This window comes from Pomacea canaliculata, linkage group LG1 (assembly GCF_003073045.1).
Source record: "Pomacea canaliculata isolate SZHN2017 linkage group LG1, ASM307304v1, whole genome shotgun sequence".
Classification (NCBI taxonomy): domain Eukaryota; kingdom Metazoa; phylum Mollusca; class Gastropoda; order Architaenioglossa; family Ampullariidae; genus Pomacea; species Pomacea canaliculata.
In genome coordinates this window covers 22435444-22442852 of record NC_037590.1, presented here as the reverse complement: position 1 = coordinate 22442852, position 7409 = coordinate 22435444, and the positions used below count along the sequence as shown (strand labels likewise).

At 44.3% G+C, this 7409-nt stretch overlaps 1 long non-coding RNA gene across 1 annotated transcript; it reads left to right on the top strand.

Annotated features, from left to right (window-relative positions):
- The first annotated feature begins 367 nt into the window (after positions 1–367).
- On the top strand, positions 368–6567 carry LOC112565400. The gene is made up of 3 exons (XR_003099397.1): positions 368–669; positions 4417–4552; positions 6271–6567. It is a non-coding gene; the product is annotated as an uncharacterized LOC112565400 (long non-coding RNA).
- The last annotated feature ends 842 nt before the right edge of the window (positions 6568–7409 follow it).

The window sequence follows — 7409 nt, the reverse complement described above, 5'->3', positions numbered from 1 at the left end:
GATAGCTTTTCATCTGAGCTACCAAGCCCCTGCTAGCCATCACTGTAATGCATCGTGACATGTCCGAAATACTACAATTTCAACAGTAGCTCATCTATGGAATGAATGGAAAACGTTTTTTCACAATCTGACATTTGGGCTAGTAGCCGTACAACACTGACCAACAAAAGGATCCAGAAGAAGGAATTAAAGGGTCGGGATCGAGAAAGACTGAAAGTTGTAAAGATTTTTCTTTGCATGCCAGTTTCTCAAATCCTCTTAAATCCCTTCCTCTACAGTCCTTTTGCGCACAGAACGATCTGCCTCAACGATCAGCATCAGCAATTTAAGGTGGTGCGATATCGATCATTGATCACAAGATGGCACGATTCCACTGGTAAGAAATAATTGTCATAATCAATCATATAGGGGCAAATATCAAAGGCCTTTCATATATGGAAAGTTGTTAACACGCACGCATGAACGAGTCTCTCCTACACCACGAAATAATTACACGCTCGTAGACATGTCACGCAGAAGGCAAGGGAAGAATAACTGCAGACTTGCGTCAAAACTGGGAGTCTAGGCTTGTCTCCCTTTATTCATCATGGAGACCGTTTGCTTTACCTCCCTACGTTCGCTTCCTGAATTGTTGACGCGTCTACTGTTTATTGCTACATTTGGCTTCAGGTAATATCTACACTGACAAACTAATTCTATAAAATAAGCACTTCGTTATGAACATTAAATTTCGATCTTTATAGTAAACTATAGATCGCAAACGGAAATCAGCTTGATTGGTCTTTACTTCCCTGACGTACTGTGTGATATACGCGAACATCCGATAAAAGAGCTATCTGGATTAGCAGCTCTCGATCCTTTAACGCTATTTTTCCTTATCTACTAACCATTCGCTTTCAAACAACTCTATGTTCAAGCGCGAACTAATAGCCTATAATATGTGATATGTCCGTGGTTCATGCAGTGTCAGTGATGTAGATCCTAGTGTATGTGTCCTAATCTTTGCAGTCTATATTACGTTACTGAATGAAACGTAGATATTGACAATGGAATTGTAAACATATTATGATATACTGGGCAAATAACTTATCATTGCAATAACAAGGGGCCCAGAGAGGTCGTCAACCCCGGGCACGTGCTGTTTCTCCGCGGCCCTGTTTGTGCCACGTGATGGCAGTGGCGTAGGAAGATGTTCGGCGTTGGGGGGGCAAACTCCCTGCTGACAGTGAACGGCGTTCACACTCGCACATTACGTAAAAAAGGATGGGGGGGGTACTGCACACACGCACGTACACAGTATCACAACACGCTGCTTTATTGTTAAAAGGCAAAGCAGCATTAAATAAGAAAAAACAAATTAAAGAATGACTCCCCGGCTAACGCATTCACAAGAAATGTGATAAACGTTATAATCATATAAATCATATTAATCAAGGTTGGCAAGTCAGTGTGCCAAAAAAACTGCGTCTTCGGTGATTTCTATTAATGAACTCCATTGCAATCTCGTCCAGATTAAGCAGATCAACCCTCTCTTTAAATACACGCATAATGAGTAAAGATTAATTAAGCCTACTCACCCAACGGCTCGTGACACGCTTTGTTCTATCTCACAACAAACGCGGGGAAAATACGCTGGTTGCTGAAACCCTCTTCTAGACACCACGCCAGTTCCAGCGACAGTCCACACAGCACGTGGCAAACCCCCGACTACTCCCAGAGACGGGCACAGGTCTCTCCACCCACCGTAAAACTCCTCTTCCGCCCCGCCGTCCTCCCAGTCCTGTGTGGCAGGTTTCTATAGGCTTCGAGAAACCTCCAGAACCTTTCCCTACCCACAGGGACCAGCGTCCGCGAGATAATACACGTTACAAAGAGGCACAGCCCTATACCTGAACTTGGTGTCCGCACACCCTGGAAAATAGCCCCATCCACCCCCAAAGAAATCAAAGGACCAGAGAGGAAGGGACGCAAGGCTACCCTATAAGTAAGGGCCATAAACTGGCCAGAACCACCGTGGCCAGGGGACGAAACTAGGGTGGGAATGGCCGCAGGGCCATCCCCTTCCTCGCTCCGCTACCGACGGTGCTGAGCCAGCGATGCGACACGTTCTATGGCCATCTACCAAAACACGGACACATATATACAAACCAAACAGTATAACACAGATAACTTCAATGTTGAGTACCAGCCACAGTCGTTGATGATAAAAGAGTGCCCTTGTGTAGTTTTAGAAATGTTACTTATGCACTTCCCCTGAGTCGTCGTAGATAGTAATAATACCAGTCTCTCTGTCTCTAAAGAAAACTACCCATATATGGGACTCAGAGTCTTTGCCTGACTGTAGTGAAGTCAAAGCCGTCAGTTCACACTAACCGTTGGTGTCTAGTACATGGAAGTCCTCGTGCTTCGCTAGCTTTTCACCAAGTGTAAGGGTTCCTGTCTGATTGGCAAGACTCACTGGGGTATTGGTATGCAACTAATTCGTTACTGACTTTCTGTGTTCCCGATGGCCAGTGCGGCCCCTTTTGGTTGTAAGCGATAGCAGATAATTTTAGGTGGTGACAGCGAGTGGGTGGGGGATGTTTAATGTTGGTCAAACGAAAACCGCCAAAGAAAAAGGCGTCGCATTATGGGGCAGGGGGGAGGGAGACCACACTCAATGTACCGATGTACTGTCTCGCTGCTTTCTTCGCTCAGACTTCAACACAGCCTGCAATTAGCATGGCAAACAATACCAACCGACTGTCCCCGATCTGATCGTCAGAGGTGTTAGAGCCTCCACTTGCCTCAGGGCTCGCTTTTGTGACGGTGATGACCGTCTCCTCTCTACGTTCCCCTACCTTTCTTCAGTTCTTTGCTCTTTGTGAGAATTACGTCTCAAATATTGGGGGGGCAAAAGGATATTCCTGCCCCCCCTGTATTTTCCTTGGGGGGGCGGCTGCCCCCGCTGCCCCCCTGGTTCCTACGCCACTGGATGGACTTCCATAAAATCTTCCAAGCGAGCAGACGACAGCCAGTGACGTACGCGCAAAGGGAGTTAATTTCAGTTACTCCGCGATAACTTTGTTATGCAGAAACGGCCAATGTCAGGATGGGAGAGGAAGATGTATAAAAGTCTGCCTTTTATGCAATGTATTTATAGAAGAAATATATCTTTGCACCTAAATGACATTACGTAGGGCAATGGTTTCCAACATTTTCTATGCCCCTCACGGGGGCCACACCCGTAGGAAATGTTTCATTCATTCTAGCTCGCCTACCCCAATAAGTTTTTAAGTTACTAATTAGTGCAGAGATCGCAGATAGAGATTGAACAGTTATAAATTCTATTTTTAAAAATATAAACATTGAAATATGAGAACACATATTGCGCTATACTCATTTTAAAAGGAATACTCTGACAATCAGATACTTTACAGTTTACTTAAACGTTAATTCTGTTCTCTTCTTTTGAATAAATATAAACAACTAGAGGACTAGGCGTGACATCCACCTATTACTATTTCTCAAGGCACACTGGTGGTAGATGGTTGAGTGAGCACAGGTCACTCAAGGAATTAAGCCACTCTTTGTCGCACGCCCTCAAATTCCATTCGTACACTCTGGGGTGGGTGGGAGATGCGGGCATCCCAGGTTGAGAACCCTAATTTGCCAATTTTAAGTGTATGTGATGGAAGATCGTCCCATCCCTCCTCACATTTTTTATATGAACATCAAAGAGACCTTTTTCGCCTTCATCTGTTTAAACAGAACGTTTTCAGAAAGACCATGAAGACAACAGTAGGAACAACTTCGATTCATTCATTCTCTGACTATATAGTACCAGTTGACGAACGGTTATGCTAGTTCGCCGATACTGTAGTGAGCAGGTCCTGCACAGAACAACCAGTCCCTTCTTTCATGTTTGGAAACCAATTATTCAGTCCACTTCGGTGTCCAAGGAACCCTGAGAAACAGTCAGAGTACCGTGCGGTATTACATGGCCGAATCAGTGCGAAAAGGGGTTCATGGTGTCCAACGAGGGTGGCAGCATCATGTGCTCCATACAACGTCATTTGGTTTTGCTTTCCGTGTAGGATATTCCGAGCAGCCTTCTCGGGCACTTGCTCTCGAAGATTTTACTTCTCATAGTGACAAGCAACGTTTACGTCTCATATCCGAACAGCAGGATGGGAACTTTGAGGGACATATACGCTATGTACGTGGCCATTGCGATCATGATGCAGATGTCTGCAGTACATCTGTCATCTTTGGAGAGATTGGCTTCCAAAGTACTTTGAGCTGTGCGCCTCCTCCAACTGTACTCCGTTCATTGCTTTGTTGTTTGCCGTTAGTATTATCCGTGATTTTACACTTCTCGATGTCTTCATTCAATTTGCGTTCACACTGTCAGTCTGTTGTTGCTGTTGGTTCCAGTCATCGGCTCAGTGTCGTCTGCAAAAGCGAAGTTTTATCTTGGTGGCCTCACACGATGGAAATGAAGATGTGATGGTCTTAAAGGGTTTCGTGGTGCTTTCCAAGGCTTTAAGAATGCTTCAAGGACAAACTGAAGGTAAATTTGCCGCTTTCAACATGGTAGACTGCGATGTAGAAACCCTCGCTGGTTCTACTTCAACAACTAAAGAGGTTTTAGTGAGGAAACAGAAATAACCTTGGGTCACGAATGATATCCTATATCTCTGCGACTAAAGGAAAGCAGCTTATCTTGTAAGCAGTCTTGTAGATAATGGCAGCAAAAGCAGGTTAATTACTAGAGCCGCTCGCAAGCGGAATACGGTCAGCCCTCTGCCTACGGGAAACAATACATAGCATGTTTTGGAAGCTGATCACGCAGGAAGCTAGGATGTGCAGCACATAAAAGAGTTCAACAGTTAAGACGTAGAACACTTGGAATCAAACTGGCAAGAAAGGTGCGAGGGAGTTGAAAGAGTCAGCGAAGATGGTAAAACGGAGTTGAAATATACGTTTAGATGTTGAGAAACAGAACTATTATATGGGCAGCACACACGTTTATAAGTAAATATTAACGAGATTTATACAGTTTAAAAAAAAAAGACTATAAAGTTTAAAGGACTTAATCTGCTTGTGAAACACCTTTTATGTAGTTAACTCTCACTTAGATGCACACACACATATTCACACACTATATATATATATGTAGAAAGAGTGTATGTGTGTGATGGAGAGTGTTCGCAAAGCAAAGAAATGGAGACTAACAGTCAATATTATTTTTAATGCCTAATTTTAGTGGATGATTTGTTTCTGTAAAAATGGGCTTAGTATAACTAGACACTACTTTGGCTTCATCTGGCTTCTATTACAGATACCTAGTTTTACGAATCAAACAGCATATATGGTTCATATTTTTAATATGCTAGGTTTAGATCGTTTCTCTCAACAAGCGTGCTTTTTATCTGCAGGCTCAGTGTGAAGAATGGTTTCCTGACTTTCAGCAGCAAATTTGTTTAGAATAAGAATGAGATGCTTTCAATCTAATTGCGCCATCAATCTTTTCTGTCGTACTCTCACGCACGCATGTACACACGCACGCACCATTACACACAAATTCTACGACATGAGCGCAGCCTGCCGCACTGCAACACTCTCTCCCACGCCTCCATTCTCTGGCGCACCCACGCACCCACACCCACCCACACGCACGTGTACGAGCAAACACATAGCAGATCGATTATCGACTTTTCCCCAAATAGCGTTCATGTGACTGTCGATTGCCTTGCGAAGCCTACATTGAAGATGATGCTAGACGAGTTAATGTACTTGCGACATATAACCTCTACATGTACATCACAACCTCCGATCGCACCTACAAGCGGGTGCGGCCGTGCGCATTCTTGCACGGTCCCTGTTTGATAAGAGAAAGAATTTTGTCTACCCTTGTGTGTGACTGCACACGCGCCCGTGCATGTGTCCGAGTTGAGAGGTGTTGTGTGCGAGCAAAGGCTTAAATAGAAGACCACGTTTTTGTGTAGGAATATGTATGTATGTGTATGCGTGTTTGTGTGCGTGGGGAACATACTGAGGGCTTCAGGTTTAATTTCTTGGTTTTTTTTCACCATCGTTGTACTACTAGTCTGCTACACTCACTGGACATCATCATCTATAGTATAACATAGACAGTCATACATTATCTGACCTATACCTGTTTCAGATAGTTTTGTCATATTTCATCAGATTTCAGAACGTGTCGGCTAGCAAATATCTTTATGTTCTAGTGAGATGTACATGTGACAAAGCAATATTACGTCACAGATATTCATCCCTCCCTTTGGGCAGAGCTGAGGAGAGAGGCTCGAAATCTGAGCCTGGCAGCAGGACTTTGCACGATGAGAAATTATTACTTAGAACGTTCCTGATACCGCCGCTGCCTCCTGCCCGCTCCCTTTGGCATGCCTAGCATCTCGAACAGCGCTGTTCTGTGCCCCTCCCGCTGCCAGGGAAACTGGCCAAATTCTGGCAACGACGCAACGGAAGAGACAAGTTTAAGTGTTTAAAGTTTCGAGTTCGATTATCATGTGTGGTGGTGACAATTCCTCGTCAATCGGTGCGGAATACCCAACACTAAAGCACCAACACAAAGCAGCGGTGCAGACGCTACTGCTGTGGAAAGGTTTACAGCTTATGTGATCTTGAGCTGTTCTGAAAACTTGGAACTTCCCTCCGCTTCCAGAACGGGGACTAACCGCGCAAAATCGAGAAAACCGACGATGAATTAAGAAACGATCGAAGCCCACAAACGAAGTTTGCGATGATCCACATATGATAATGGCCATCAAGTACACAGTTCATCGGACATAGTCCTACACTCAAGCCGCGAAATGCTCCGACGAACGCTCATGGAGCAATACCCTCTGGGAAAACGAAATAAGTTCTGTATCCGGACTCAACTTGGGTAAGTCTGAACATTCCATGTTTTTCGTCAAACTTTCCCCCTCTGTTGTTGTATTTTTTGTTTTTGTGAAACTTCAGGAACTTGGACGAAACATTTTGGGAGGTCGGTGTTTTAGGGTCGAGCTGACCGCAGAATTCTGAATCGGCTTAGAGTGACGGGAGAACGGTTCCAACGAAGCGTCTTTTGGTTCTATATTCGTAACTCGATAGACAGCTGGGGTTTTGTCGGCACGAATGTTGTGATGAAGAGAACGATGGGTGGTCGAACAAACCAGATCTTGTTCAAACATGCACGCACGAACTTTTGCTGTTCATAACTTTTGACAAACAGTTAATGCCTTCAGTCTTCATAATTTATAGACTATTGGTGTTTCGGTTGCTGTCCACGTTTTGAGATACGAAATGGCCATGGTAAAATATGGCAGAAACAATATTGTGCAGTCTATGGTATGGGGAACGCTATGAAGGAGCGGGGAGCTTCACATATAGGATTGTTTGCT